Genomic DNA, 16,140 nt, shown 5'->3' with positions numbered 1-16,140 from the left:
ATCAACTGATATTCACATTCTTCAAAATTTGGCCAAAGGAGGACTGCATTTTACTTCCAATTATAGATAGAATATATCGTTTCATTACAAATTATAGCATTTCCTGAAATATTTTACTTTTAACAATTTAATAAAGCCAACAAGGTGGGATCTCAAGCATTTTCTGGTTAAATATGATCAAATCATATCGCATTACTCTATTATCTCTCTCACCAGCTTTCTTATATGTCTATAATTTTCACAGCAACATGGTTTATTTTTCTTTAAACTTGTTTGTTCCAAACAAATCTTCTTTTTGGGCTTCTAAAGAATCTCTCCTCTGAATTTGAAAAATATTCTTTGAGTCACACTTCCCAAGGTTTCTAAAGCTGCTTTTTGGCCATTTTCCTTTCAGTTATCACCTCTGTCTTCATTTGGCTTGATTGGGTTTCCTGTTAATGCCGTCAGTTCTAATAAGCATCCTTCCATCTCATTTTGTTGGGTATCAGCACATTCAAATTGAGCTCTTCGTGAACAGCCGTGTGTTAACTCCTGTCTGCTTCAGTTGGCATCAAAGCCTGAGCATTTTCTAGCCTCCACTAGCTCTGTAACCCAGCATTTTGTAGGATTTGGTCTGAAAGACACATGTATTTGTGACTGCCCCCAAGCAGGAAAATTTTCAGAGTCAATCTCTAATTTAGGAAGGAGTGAGAAGAAGAAGATACAAGTAGCTGCAAGCAAATAGGTCTTCCAAAGCCTCAGTTCATTTCCTTTACTAGTCTACGAGGCACCACTCATTTGTTGTGAGAGGATGTAAGAAATGTTTTGCAGCTATCACAGCTTCGTAAGTGACAGACCAAGACTGAGACGCTGGAGTCACAGCTCCCTCTCGGCTGTGGGAAACTCCTCAAACAGCTGTACTCACATGTTCCAATGGATAGTTCCTCTCCCAGGTCTACCTGTTCCTCCTCTGAAATGAAAGTATTTTGTTCAGTGCACCTTGAAGAGTACTGTTTCATCACAACATCTCTGTTTCCAATGGAGAAACATAGAGTGGTCCTCCATTTTCCATTTGTAAGATATGGCATAAGCCAGCAGTCATTGAATTTCATGAGTGTTGATGCAAGTCCTGAGTCCTTCCATGTTTTATAATTAAAATTATCTCAAATTTCTTATCCCAAAACAAGCAATCGGGGCAAGCAACCACTTCTGATTTATTTTCCTTAACCTTGGGAATGAGAACATTTCTGTTTTTTCTTAAATAATTAACTTTTTGTCTGCAAGATTATTACTGTACTCTGTGTAAAATCTATGACTCTTCCTAGGTATCCCTTAATGTTTTCTGAACCCAGTCTATATGTGCTTTAGGCACTTGGGATTCATAACTGGTGTTAAGCTACAGCCATTAAAAATGCAAGCTCATTTTGAAAATGGAAAAAATCAGGCAAGCATCTTTCAAATCTGTACCTAGCTCTTTTCATGCCTCATTAAATTTCAATTGGTGACATCTATTGGTCTTCCTTAATCTTTTATCAGGGGGGACTATACTATACACAGACCATCTGCTGGTGAGTAACGGCTTAGCCACAGCGGGCTTTTAGGGGTTCATAACAAACTAGCCTAATATTGCCCAACAGCTGTCAGTTCTGTTTATGAAAGGCAAGCTTACATTTGCGTGATCCCGTTCCTTGGACTGACCCTTTCAAACAAGTTGTATAACAGTCCAAAAGTGTTGGGAGGATTTTCTACAAGAATCAATTATAAGCAGGTTCCCTGTGAGAGCCAATGAACTTGGTTGTTCACATGGTAAATTATAATATCTTTTCCCTGGCAAGCTCTGGTTTTCATCACGTGAGCATCTATTGCCTACTTTAGAAACTCTAGGGTGATAAAGCTGTCTGGGGCAGATTGACCTCACCATCGTAAAGCACAAAACAAGTAGTTCAACCAGAGACGCTAGGTAAGAACTTCTTTAACGTTAACTAGCCAACCTTTGAAAAATATCCTTCGTCACATCAATCAACAAAACGACTAAAACATTTCAGGGATTCCTGATAATTAAAATGATTACATCTGATTGATTAATTTAGCAATCAAAAAAGTGGTACATTTAATGTCATAGGTGTAGCATACAGGATGTATACATTACACAGCATCATTTTAAGTGGTCCTCCATTTTCCATTTGTAAGATATTATGTGAATAACCCTTGTTTTTGTCATCATATTTTATGGTTTGGAGAGATAAAGGCTTCACTACTACTTTACTTACTGTCTCCTAAGGACATACATCTTTATACGTTGTTTGTGAGGCAGAAAGACCTGGATACTCAGAGATGGAGTTATGTTAGCTTTAAAAATATTTACAGCATCCTTTCTTCTTTTAAATTACACCCGTCAGTCAAACACAGCACACACTGAAGAAACCTCAATCCAAAACCTGTGCAGTTTGAACTAATTTCTGTATTTCTGCAAAACAACATGGATTGCTTTTTTTGCCTGCAGAGCAACTGATGACCTTGTATTGATCACATACATTTTCTTTATTTGACTACTCTTTTTTTGTTTGTCTTCCAGACATCAGCATGCTTTACAGATGGGCAGAGGATATTATCCACCCCATTTCACACCAGGAAATCTAAGCTCCAGGTGGCAGAAGTGACCCAAGTCACCACCAATGCCAATGGAGCCATGTAGCAAGGCCACTAGCAGACCCTGGGAGAGACAAGAGCCATCACACCAGCAACTCCCCAGGACACGTGGCAAAGCTCCCTGACTCTCTCTTTGCAGTATCTCAGCCATTCATCCCACAGAAAAGTTTTCCACCGAGTACTGAGTGAGAAAGGGGATTCTTACCAGTCATTGTGTGATACATAATGCAGTCAGCTGGTTCTGGTATGCAAAAGTTTTCAGTTTGTGGACTTATCAGAAGGCTAAGTTACGCCATCTCAAGAGATTTTAGTATCTATACATTTCCTACAGTACCTATCAGTGTTTATCAGCCCTCAACTAATCATCCTTGCAAACAGCAGAAGCCACATTGTGGTCTTTAACATACTGGAGAGTGACAGAGGTTTTAGATTCAACAGTACAACACTATAAAAGATATAACCCACTTCTAAAATCCCATATGATAGGGAAATACTAACGACCATGTCATCATAACACTGCTATTTGGGCTGCACTGATTCTTCCAGTATCCCCAAAGGTGCAGCGGCCACATGCTTTATTGCTTCATCCGTATTGACTGGCTGTGTGGCACCTTTTCCCTTTGCTACAGTAGGAAGGATGTGTGGTTGGCACATACGTACACCTATTTTGATCACTAAACCAACTATATGCATGGCCCAGCTACAGCAGTTAAATCATTTTCCGATGGCAGCTTTTTGCCTACCCTTGGAGAACTGCTTTTCAAGATGACTATAAACAACCTCTTCTGCTGCCCTTTGGTTACTAAAACAGTGTTCTCCAAGTCACAGATATGATAATATTTTTCTTCGTTCCTCCTCAGTGAAACTGGAAACAAGAAATACTGTGTTATCATCAGTGGGCTGAAAGTAGCTCATTAAATCACAGTGGAACTGCCACAGGATTTGTCTTGCTTTGGTTTTGTCATCTGTTGGCTCTAGAAATACACAGACTTGTCTAAGGGGATGAAGGAGACAAAAAAATTTTAACAGCTTGTTCACCTTACACCTCTTAGATATGACAGAAACACAGAATAACTTTGATTGGAAATGACACCTAGAAGTTCTCCTGCCTGAAGCAGGACAAGCAGAGCAGCTTGCTCAGGGCCTTCTCCAGTCAAGCCTTAAGCATCTCCAGGGATGGAAACTCCACCAGCTCTTTGGCATCCTGTTCCCATGTCCAGCCACCCTTGGGATGAAAAATACCCCCTCCACATTCTCCAGTTAAATTATTTTGCCCATTAGTAAAATAATTAAAACAGAATAACAACTTTCAAAACTTATATCGAGGTTAACTGTTGGCTTACTGTCAGCAAGTGTATTTCAAAGGCTAAATTAGTGTTTGACATCTCCATTTGCAAACATGTCTTAGGGCTTGAAGGCCATCTAAGGCATTGGGGATTTAGGGAGGCTGGTTAAGAAAGGCTTCAACTACTGACCTCTAAAATTTCCGTTTTTATAAAAGATGTTAGGTGGGAAGGCCAAAAAAATGGAATGGTATCTTTGGAAGTATAATCCTTGACTGGCTCATCAGAAAGACCATATATGATTAACGGTGTGGTTTCTGCATTTAGCTTAATTAAGCTAGATTCTGAGTATGGCTGTTTCTTTAAACCTGTACAAGAAAGCCAACTGAAGTGAGACAGAGAAAAATACCATGAATTTTTTTGTTGTTGTTCAGAAAAAGGAAAAGAAAAGAGGGAAAGTAGTTGTGGGGCTAATACTGTTTCCCTTTTTCTAATAAATTTCTTGGGTCAGTTTTATAGCAGAAAGTGATTTTCTGGGATCCTGTGCCATTGTCATAAATGACACAGTGGCAGAAGGTGATTCATTTTGAACCACCAAAAATAAGAGGCCAAAGGAAAAATAATTGCCAAAGTTCAACTCCTGACATGACTTTCGATTTGAGAAGGGTTCACAGCAAACTGAGCAATGGTAGCGCTCACACTCCACTCCCAAGCAGAGTGTAATGCAGACAGCAGAAGTCAGCTTGTTAACTTAGACATATTTTCACCATTGCATAAATTATCCGCCTTTGTAGGAATGGAAATAACAATTGCTTTGTTATTGTATTTAAAAGAAAGAAAATTTTAGCCTGAACACAGAAAGCACATGTGGAATTATGAAAAGAGGAGGGACGAGCTGTATACCAGCAAAGTCTGAATTCCTGTATATTCATCTCACCTGACAGAAACCTCAGCCTATTCTCAGCTACCACCCGGAGCACTTTGCTCGGCACAGAGCCCTGCACTCTTGCTCTCATGTGATGGATGGTGCTGTGGATTCTCTAAGCACTCCCCAGATTCAGCAACGACTTCACGCAGGCTGGGAAGAAAGGCTGCATCTGTCCAGCACATGCTTGCCTTTCCCATCACATTTCTACCATGCAGCCTTAAGAAGTATTGTGAAACATCTCTTTGACTCTGGAGCCTGGGTTTCTCTTATTTTCCTCCAGTGTGGCTGGCATTTCCATGACCAGAGACTGTCACACACATCTTCCAGCCTGCCCTTTGCACACAACCACCTTTGAATTAGTCCTTTTCCCCAGAGATGAGGATGAGTACCGCAGACAAGGGAAGGGGGCTGAGAAAGGGAAAAAATTGAAAGAAACATTTTTTACGTTTCCTGCTACCTCAGTTGATGTGGTTGAGGGGCTTATCGTTACCCCAAGGGAAGAAGATAATGGGGTGTCACGTGGCCCCAGCATCAAGCATTGCTTTTGTAACAGGCGAGCAAATGAGCTGTACAGACCCAGGGTGGCTGATTGCATTCAGGCAAACAGGGTGTTGAGGGACATTTCAGGGAGACAAGTGCAAGTGGCCTTGGTCACAGAGAGAGAGTACTATGCTAGATCCCCAGGGAATACATTGAAATCTTATTACAGAAGCACCTGGGTACAAGTAACGGCACTTATTTTTGTCATCATTTATTGTAAGCAATATTGAAGATCACAATAAAGCCCCTGGCACTTCCCTGGCAGTACGACAGCTCTCAGACGAACTAGGCTATTTCAGGAGTGCAATCCTCGAGCTCGGACCCCCAAGAGCAGGGGGGTCACAAGCCACGAGCGTTTGGGTCACTGAGTGCAAGAACAGGCTCAGGTGCAGAGGCAGGGTGCTCGGATGGGGAATTCTTCCTCTGATGAAAAGAATGGGGAAAGAATCGCATTCACTCCATGTTGCTTGTGTTGGAGGAAATAATAGGTCTGCACAGAGCATCCTCCGTTACTTGTCAGGAGGGTCAGGGAGACGCACAGGGGATTTCTGGGGTGACAACCTGAATTTTTCAGTCAAAGAAGGAGCTCTAACTTGCACACTCCCTGCCCCTGCCTCTACCCTTCCCATTCCAGCCTGGCTTTGCTAGATGCCTTCTGCCAAAGTAATATTTTAATTTGTCTTATGCTTCTAGAGATTTGAACCATGCCCAGCAACGGATGTGTCCACATTTTTAGCATAAATAAATTTCAGTAAAGGTAAGGCAGGAAGTTTTATTTCTATAACGTATGCACAAACACTATATTTGGTTTTCAGGAAAGAACCCAATGTTCTGTACAAATACCAATAATGAGCCCTGTAAGCTCACCACGCAGCTCAGGAAGGCAAAAGTACAAGGCGTCTCCAAAGGGATCTTGCACCCCACACCAAGCGTGAGCAGCGCAGAGCCCTAAGTGGCACCTCCATCCTGACCAGGCGAATTCCTTCCACCTCAAACACCTCCTCGTATCCTCGCACACACCAGAAAGGCCACGGCGCACCTCCGTTACGTGCACAACGTCAGTCATACCGGTCAGCGAGCACTGGTGGCTTGCTTTCAGGCTGCTACAGGCGTCCTTCACTGATGGGATCCTCTCAGCTGTGGTGGGCAGAGGAAGGGTAGGTGCACGCTGTCAGCAAGCCCAGAAGAGTTGGGCAGCCCTGTCCCTCCAGCTCCTTGTGTTCACATACATACACAATATTAGTATCCTTGCAACTCTTCACCACCATTGTCCTAAGCCTGGATTTACTTACCCTGAAGTGTTTGCAGCATCTCTGCTATAGTCTGAGGTGCCCCGCAGGTTACCAGTGTGCCTCTTACAAACAACAAGACATGCCACTTCTATGCTTGGCCAAATCTTTTCACCTGGTACGTTTGCAGGTTCCTCCAGTCAGTGATTGAGAACTTATTTCAGTGCTCACAGCTGAGCGCTATATCTGGATTTTCTTTTATGTCTGTGCTGGTTTTGGCTGGAATAGAGTTAATTTTCTTCACAGTAGCTAGCATGGGGCTGTGTTTTGGATTTGTGCTGGAAACAGTGTTGATAACTCAGGGATGTTTTAGCTATTGCTGAGCAGTGCTTACACAGAGTCAAGAGTTTTTCTGCTTCTCACCCCACCCCACCAGTGAGGAGGCTGGGGGGGCACGAGAAGTTGGGAGGGGACACAGCCGGGACAGCTGACCCCAACTGACCCAAGGGCTGTTCCAGACCATACGACCTCACGCTCAGCCTATAAAGTTGGGGGGAAGAATGAAGAGGGGACGTTCGGAGTGATGGCATTTGCCTTCCCAAGTCACCGTTAGGCGTGATGGAGCCTGCTGTCCTGGAGATGGCTGACCACCTGCCTGCCCATGGGAAGTGCTGAATGAATTCCTTGGTTTGCTTTGCTTGCGCGTGCGGCTTTTGCTTTGCCTATTAAACTGTCTTTATCTCAACCGAAGAGTTTTCTCACTTCTACTCTTGCGATTCTCTTCCCCATCCCACCCGGGGGGAGTGAGCTGTGTGGGGATTAGCTGCCGGCTGGGGTTAAACCATGACAATGTCCATTAACCGCTCAGAGAGGGAAAAGAAAACCAGTTAAAAGACTGTGATCTACACTTGGATCTTCCTAAGAAACAGGGACCTTATATTCCTCTGGCTCATTTATTCCTGTGTCTTATTCACTCACACAGTCCCCAACAGCTAGCAGTCACCAACAGCTAAATTATAGATGATGTTACAAAATATGCATAGCTATAAAACTTACAGCAAGCACCAAGAAGAAAGGAGAGATTTTATGAATTTTTTTCTTGCTTGTGTGAGAATCTTCTCTTTTCTCTGCTCTGTGAGCTAATATGATTTAGGAATATTTTAAAAATAAATATCCCACTGCATATCAGGCTTTAAACAACGTAACTCCGTAAGATCTGTTAGGATAAATTAAAGATTAAGAAGTTTTTGGAAATCTGTGACCTATATTTTTTCCTAAAAAAAAAAAAAAAAAAGAAGAAGGATGTGCTGGTGTTTATGCAAAGCAAGCTACACCACATCCAAATTGTATTGATGAATTGCAAATCTGCCAGCTGCATTAAAATGGGCCAATTCCTGACATTTCTTATTAGGCAAACCTCAGTGCAGCAAATAAAACAGCCGATTTGCCTGCATACTGATAAAATAAACTTTTCAGCACTTGTGGGTCTACGAAAAGCTGAAAGAAAACTACCCAGTAAAACCTAATGCTGAACCAAAGCAGGGACCCTGCGCCCCAGGCCTTGGTGTCAGCCCCTGAGCCTCATCAGCCAGTTCAGAAGTCCCCTGGGCAGCCAGAGATGCTCCTCTGCACTCCCCGGCTCCTTCCCGGCGCCCTGCGTGGCCAGCCGCAGGGGCCATCCCTATGAACAAATTCCAGGTATTGCCATAAAGATAGGCCAACAGACAAAAAGTGATTCAAGAGTCAGTGGGAAAGAAAGGTGAATAAGGAGCAAGAGGGCGTACATCCTGGTGAGGAGAGATCCCTCAGAAAGACAGAAATCAGAGCGTTTGTTCCCTCATGCTGCCTTAAATTATTGAGTGGTTGCTTTAGATATTTAAGCTGGCAAATTAGAATTCAATTCCACTAAAAAAAAAAAAAAAAAAAAAAAAAAGATTTCATGAGTATTCCTGTTAGAACTGGCACAAACCTCCATCAGAACCATCTTCTAGAAAGAGTTGTGGCACATATGATTTGTCTTCAATGCCTGTGTAAATGCTTATCACGACTACGAAAGCACATAACGGGAAGCATGAAGCTGGAGACCAAAACCTGAGAAGGATACCTTTTTCTTTCCATGACATAGCCTTCCAGCCATAGTCCCACCTTCCAGCAGGCTGTGCAGCCCGCTACCTGGATGCACATTTGTCCCAGTGCATCTGATTTATTAGTTATGGGAAAAGGAAAGGACTAACGCAATTTCTGAATAATGCAAATAATGGACAAAGAGGATTGCTGGACCGATCACAGACTTTTGAGATCCAAGTCATCCATCAAACTTACTCCTCCTCCTATTCTTGTAATCCACCACCCTTTCCTTTAGGTAGGCTGTCAATAAATTCTGTGTCAGCAGGTCAGAAGGGATGACACAGTTCCCAGCTTCAAAGGACAAAAAACAGCCAAAAAAAAAAAGGCAAAGGACATCAGGAAAACTATAAAATACTTTGTTTGCTACATCCTCAACTACAACTGTACATATTGAACACAGACAGCAACACCAACTAGATCAAATAACTAGAAGATAAATAGACAGATAGATATACTATATTTATATAGAGAAGATATATACAGATAGATAGATAGATAGAGATATAAAAAAAAACTAGGATAATAACACAACGAGGTCAAACATGTCACTTACTTAATGAAGTAATTTTGTTTTTTTCTTTCTAAGAATGTTTCATACATCACAATTCTCAGAGACCCTTCAAACAACCAGAACTAGAAATATTGTATACCTTAGTAAAAACTGACTCGATCAAACTTAAGGAAAATGTGAAGAGGTATATTTGTAGAGGATCCTGAGTAGGAATATAGTCATAAGAGTTCAATTTGATGCAAAATAAAATCAAAATAGCCAGGCATGATGGGCCAGATAACGACCTGCAGTACTTACATATGTAAGAAACATTCAGCAAGGTATTCATGAGCTCATACAAAATCAGCAAACAGATTCACTGCAGTTTGACTTCATGAATTACAGTAAAAATCCAGAGCAATTCCCCAGACAGATGTATACAAATATATAATCTAAAGCAAAGTCAAATCAGAATCTCTCCCTGGACCTTTCCCCTTGACAATACCATCTTCCACTCAAACTACTGGTGTGTACTGCACAAGACATCTTTAATAAAGAAAAAAAATGTACTGTACGTGGTTTCCAAGATTGAATAAGACATTCTATCAACATGCAGAATGAACTAATTCAGCCATTGCAAATGAACAGATTCACAAAACAAAAGATAAACTTTCCACATCTCATTTAATTTATGCTATTATGTTTCCATTCTTCACTGCACTGAGAAAACAGCTTTACCCATTCTCTAAAGTATTCAAATGTTATAAACTTTAATAATCAAAACAAAAACAAATAAACATTATTAACTGCTTGAGAGAATATTTTAAATGAGCAGGAGAATAAAGGAAATCTTCCTAATTCACAAGCGTTTGCAGTTTCTGCACTAGAAGTCTCCCTAAGGGTGCATATGAAAAAAATGTGCAAGAACTGGATGCAGTAGGTGCCAGAGACATACTGCTGAGGACAGAATTTGGTTTTCCACACGCAAACCTTATTCTTACAAAGATTCCTAAGGGTATCTAAAACCTTTAAAAAATTAAAATCTTATTTACTGGGGTTTGGTTTTGTTATTTGTGCTAGATGCAGGTTGAGATACAGATCTCCGAGGATGGCTCTATAGAGAAAACCAGAAGTTTGAACAATTTATTGTATCCACGTCATCTTTTCAAGGTTCAATTGCCTCTAGTGCTCACACTTTCTAGTTTTGTTAGGCAATTTCAGATTTATCTCTTGTCTGCATCCTTGAGGTACACTTACAAAATGCAATGTTTAATTTAGCTGAATGTTCCTCAGCTGAGCACAGAGCAAGCAGGCTCGCAGAACTTCCTTAGCTGCCTTTTAAGGAGTGAGGGGATTTTTGAAGCACAAACATTTCACTACAGGTTGCAACCCTGCACTATAAGAATCATTCTAAAATTTTACATAATCAAAGACTTCTATCCTGTGTCGGGGGGGGGGGGGGGGGGGAGGAAGCTATTTTCAATGATTCATACAGATCTTGAGCTGGGGTCATATCTTCAGACAGCCTAATCTCAGCCACCAAACTGTCATTAGATAGGAAACCAACAACAAAACATGGTGATTTTCACTGCTTTTATAGCCAGGCCTTTCCCTGAGAAGCTGAGAAGAGGACAAAAGTCAAGAGTTTTGTAATCATGTCTTGAATTTCTGCAAGAAGCGGTAGAATTTTCTCATGGCACAGGCATGAAGAAACTAGAACTATTCTCCCATTGTCGCAAAATAAGACTTTTTAATGATTTTTTTTTTTAAATGTCTTGATCTAAGGGGTATTTTTCACTTTTGATCCATTAATGAAATCCTTGATTTACTATCAGGTATCTAGTAGTTATAACACTACCTGGCATGTTTCTGCCTTACAAGCTACAAAATACCAAACTCCATTTTCCTTAAAGTACCTCTCACGAAATGCATTTCTCTCTTTCTTGACATGTATAAATATGTATCTAAAGGTAGTAATTTCACAGCATCTTTTCCCTTTTGTGTAGGCAGTTTAAGTTACCCACTCACCTAAAGGACTGTTTCCGTACTCCAATGCAGGTTTCAGCCCTACCTTGTCCTTGAGTACAAATCAGAAGGAGAACACACATCAAAGATGCATTTTCTCTAAGGTTTTAGCTTGTCATCTACTTTAATTAAGCAACCGTGGGGGTGTTTTCAGCAGAAAAGAGGCTGGTTCTTTCTTGTGAAGCTCAGGCAAAGGACAACAAGCTATGTACACTGCAACAATAAGCGCATTTCCTACGTCTTAAAATGCCCCAACAAACCGATTTGACAGCTGAGACATGTTAGTTTAAGTCTGCTTCTGCTTCAGACAGCATCGTATATACTGTTTGTCTCACAGTGGGAGCTGCAAACCCACTGCAGAGTTGGCCAAAGCGCTCCCGGAGAAGGCTAAGTGCACTTTGCCAGGAGCAGAATTAGCCCCACAGTCTTCTGCTGCCACAAGCCATTCCTGCTGTACACTACCCACAATTTTGCTTGTGTCTAAAGCACCTGTGAATAACGATACATATTCCTGAGCACCTTCTTTCATCATTATTTCTTTTAGAGTGATTTTAGGAATATTTCTTTTGTAGAACTGCCTTTACCCAGTCCAAAGCTGAGCCCTTTTGAAAAACTCTTTTAAATAACTTTTTCTGGATCCCTTTAGTCTTCAAGAAATGATCCAAGCCAAAAAAACTGCTGTTACTCTTTATCTCTGAAGGAACATAGGGTATGAAGAAAAAGAAATCTGGTTTCAAGAGCAAAATCTTTCAACAGCTAGTTGTTTTCAAGCTTATGTAAAAATAAAACTGTTAAATTGCCTTCTTTTTGTCTTTCAACTTCAGTAATTTTTCAACTTTCATTCTTAGGATCGAGGTAAAGGGTAAACGGGGCACCTCTCCTTCATTTTGGCAGCAGTAAGAAATAAATTATGTCATATAGTGCTTTTTACCACAAGTCTTTTAAATTTATATACATTTTCAACTGGACAGAAATGCCCAGTCACCTAACCAACTGTTTTCTTAATGAGAAACTGAATTCTGACCCATGTTGCACTTCCAAGTCAACCCCATCTCGCCATGATTCAGCAAGTCGTGTATCAGAGAGATACCACTAGAAAAAGAGACAATAGACACCACTAGAAAAAGAAACAATCAAATTCCTGCACACTAGAGAAGCAGCAACTGAATTGAAACGATAGAAATACCTGTGGTATTTAAAAACTTTAGGTACCTTTTTACTTCAAGAAGTAAATACGTCCTTAAATACATTTAAGATACTCTGATCCTAAACTGCAGAATGGCAATAATCACTTTGTCATGAGGATTTGCTGAGCTGCTGAGGTTACAAACGTTGTCCTCAAGCTACCTAGTTATAAGGTCACCTGGTCTGAGACATTTCTGTCGGGGGTTTTACACAGCCCGGTCTTCCCTTAGAGGATGCTGAATAGCAATTCTTTCCTACTTCTGTGTCAACAGGGCTTCAGTTCAAGAGTCCTAGCAAATGAATGACGCTTCACATTTCTAGGTGTATATATTTTGTCCAAATGCCACAGACCATGTCTATTTTACTTTTACTTGCAGTATAAACTGACCTTTTATTGTTCATTTGAAAAGTCTTTGCTTCTATATCTCGTTTTCCTCAATTCATTTTTTGGTCCATAACAGATAGGTGCTAGTCAGTAAAGTACTTGAAAAATTACCACTTTAATAATGTATTAACACTATGTAACAGCATGATGAAAGAGGCAGTTTAGAGCATGCTTTAGCATTTCTCCATTCTATTTTTATGGAATGGAAAACATTTCCAATTATTTAATGTTTTATTAACTTCTAATTTGCGTCATCTAGCTGCGATTTATCATATGATTCCATGCCAGAACTGGGGATTCCTTATAAATCAAAGCATGCAAATCAATAAAATGAAATCAAACAAGTCATAGTATTAAATGTTTCATAACCTAGATTTTTATTGGCTTATATAAACTTTAATTAAAGTTAAGTTTAATTCATTTTAGTCAGCTTATCTGCCATTGTATAGCAAAATGAATACTCTGCTGCTTGTTTTGTATTTCTGTTTTATTTTGATATAAAAGTAAGACTTTTGCACAGTACAGTGCTGAAAGGTGTGGAAATTACAGGAGAATATAAAGCATGGGGAACATCCTTGGATATCGGTGAAGTAGTTTGACATTTACTGTGATGTTACACAAGGGACTAGACCCTCTAACAGTGACACTCCAGGGAGCAGCATTGTACCACTTGGCATGTGCCTGACCTAGCAGGGGTTGAAAGACAGTATTTGTGGAAATAAACAGCAAGGAAAACAGCGCTAGACCATTAGAAAGTAATGCAAAAATGCCACAGTCTTTAGGTTAGAACATTTCTCAAATCAAGTCTTTCCTTTAATCCTTAACATATTGTCAACTTTTCAGGTAATGCCAGATATGCCAGTTCTCTCCATTTATCTAGTGTGTATCACCTCTCAGACAGCAGATCCTTCATGTCTGTTTGGTATAAAATTTTGGATAAAAATGCACAAACCGATAAATGCATTTTGGCTAAAAACGTATGAACTCTATCTGGAACAATGGTCAACCTCATTAGACCAAATTTCTCCAAATTTCTACTTGGTTTAGTAACAGTCATAGTAATTGACTATTATTTACTCACAATGTTGGCCAATTCTGACAAATATACTTTCTGGGAAACATTTCTAGCAAATCTTTATTGAGTAAGGTCTCAAGATTTAGATGTTCAGAACATACAAATTTACTTGCACCGTGCATCATATTTATGAAGTAAATATTCAAAATTTCTACCAGTGTTTCTAGTTCTATCACATCTTTTTTGAGGGAGGATAACAATACATATGGTATTCAAGATTTCAGGATGGCTTTCTGAAAACCTGATTTCTACAACTGCATAATAATGTTTTCCTTCTTATCCTTTATGCCTTCTCTATAATCTCCAGGGCTTTACTTGCCCTTCTTGCCGTTGAACTTCACACAGTATCCAGAGAACAATCCAGAACGGCTTCAAGGTCTCTCCCTTGCATAGTAATAGTGCAGTTAGAGCCTACCATGCACAGAAATAGAACAATTTTCCCCCTCTATGCATTAATTTGCATTATTGCCACTGAATTTCATCTGCAATTTTATTGCCCAGTCATCCAGGATTGCAGTATCCTTCTGGACGTGTTGGCAGTCAGCTTTGGATTTGTCAGAACAAAGCAATTTTGTATCACCAGCCTAGTTGCTTTCTTGGCTTCATATTTGTCTCTTTTTCTGATCATTTATGAATACCTTGAGTAGAACAGATCCCAACAGAGTTTTTCCTGGGATAACTAAAACCTGATAATTCATCCTCACCTTTGTTTCTCATCTTTTAACTAGTTTTATTACTCTTCTATGACATAAAACTTCAAGTCAGTAAGAAAATTTGGTGAAGGGCCTTGGTAAAAATCCATGCACGTGGTGCTAACCAAACAGTCCTGTGCACATACTTTGGCTCTTACTGCAATAGGGATTTCTCCAAAATTCATGGCACCCATTCCCCACTGTTTCATCCCTATCCATGAGTCTTTCCATCCCTTTCTTTCCGTAGCTCCTATTTCCATGTCAGATACAGAAATCAGGCTTCCTGCAATGCAGCCACCGCTTCTACAGGCTTTTAGAGATTGGCATTGTTTGCCACTCTACTAAGATATATTTAAACATTCCACACTGCCAGTAATAGTTCATCAGTTTTACACTAAAGATCCTCAGAGAGCTTTAGGGCAAAAGCATCTGGGCCTGGCAATTTGTAACTGTAACTTGTATTGATTTGCTTTAAAACCATTTTTACTGAGGTCTCAGCGTGGGACGGTTCCTCGGACTCAGCCCAGCGTGGGTCCCACCTCTGCCGTGAACTCTTGTGCAGAGATTCATTGCACTTGTCCATGATGGCCCCTTACAGCCTTTCCTCCACCTCCAGCCCAGCCTCGCAGGCGTCCTGCAGGCTCTCTGCCCCGTCAGGTTTTGTTGGAGGTTTCTATCATCAGCTTTTAGGCCTTCAGGAAGCCATGCCTCAAAATCTTTTCTGACCCATCTACTGTGGTTATACATTTCAGCTACCAGAACTCAGGGTTTTTTCTACTTTTCCCATTCTTACCTATTATTCATGTTTTAAAAGGCGTCTTTATTGCTCCTAATAACATTTTTCACACTGCTGTTTTACCTGGACAGCTTTTTTTCCCCTTCTAAACTTTTTTTTTTTTTTTTAAACAAGGTATTTACATTTACTCCAGGCATCTAATAGAGCATCTTTAAACAACCTCCATACCCCTGCAAGGTGCTCCTTTAATTGGTTTTCCTCATTTTATGTTGTTCCCCCTACAAAAGGTAAAAGTTACTATATTGGGGGTTTAGTGTGTATATTTTTATCTCTGAGGATGTTGAATAGAAAAGTAGTATGTTTACTGATATCGATAGCCTCTTCTATGGTTACATCATTTGCAAGGTTTGATGAACTACTCACAGCTAAATCACCAGCTGATTTTCTTCCTTGGGCTTCCCTGACTACTTGGTCCAAGAAAGAAGCATTAACATCTCTAAAAATGTCACCTCTTCACCAAATCCTGTAAGGTATTCATCCTCTTTGCTTAGGGAAAAGTGGAACAGAAAGTGTCTCCTGATTCTTGCAAATCAAGGCTGATTTCCTTCCAAAAGCATATTCTCTAGACAGTCTTATATTTTAAATAACCCCAAGTTATTTGGATTAAAGTCTGCTTATTTGGTAAATGGATGTAAGACAAGGAACGGGAATAAAAAGAAGGCCAAATTAATAGTTCCTCCTACATTAAACTTTGAGAGTCTACACTGCTTGTTGAAGTGTCACACATGCTGCTGTGCTCTTGAAACTTACTCAGCAA

This window comes from Haliaeetus albicilla, chromosome 4 (genome assembly GCF_947461875.1).
Source record: "Haliaeetus albicilla chromosome 4, bHalAlb1.1, whole genome shotgun sequence".
Taxonomy (NCBI): Eukaryota; Metazoa; Chordata; class Aves; order Accipitriformes; family Accipitridae; genus Haliaeetus; species Haliaeetus albicilla.
Note: the sequence above shows the minus strand (reverse complement) of the source record.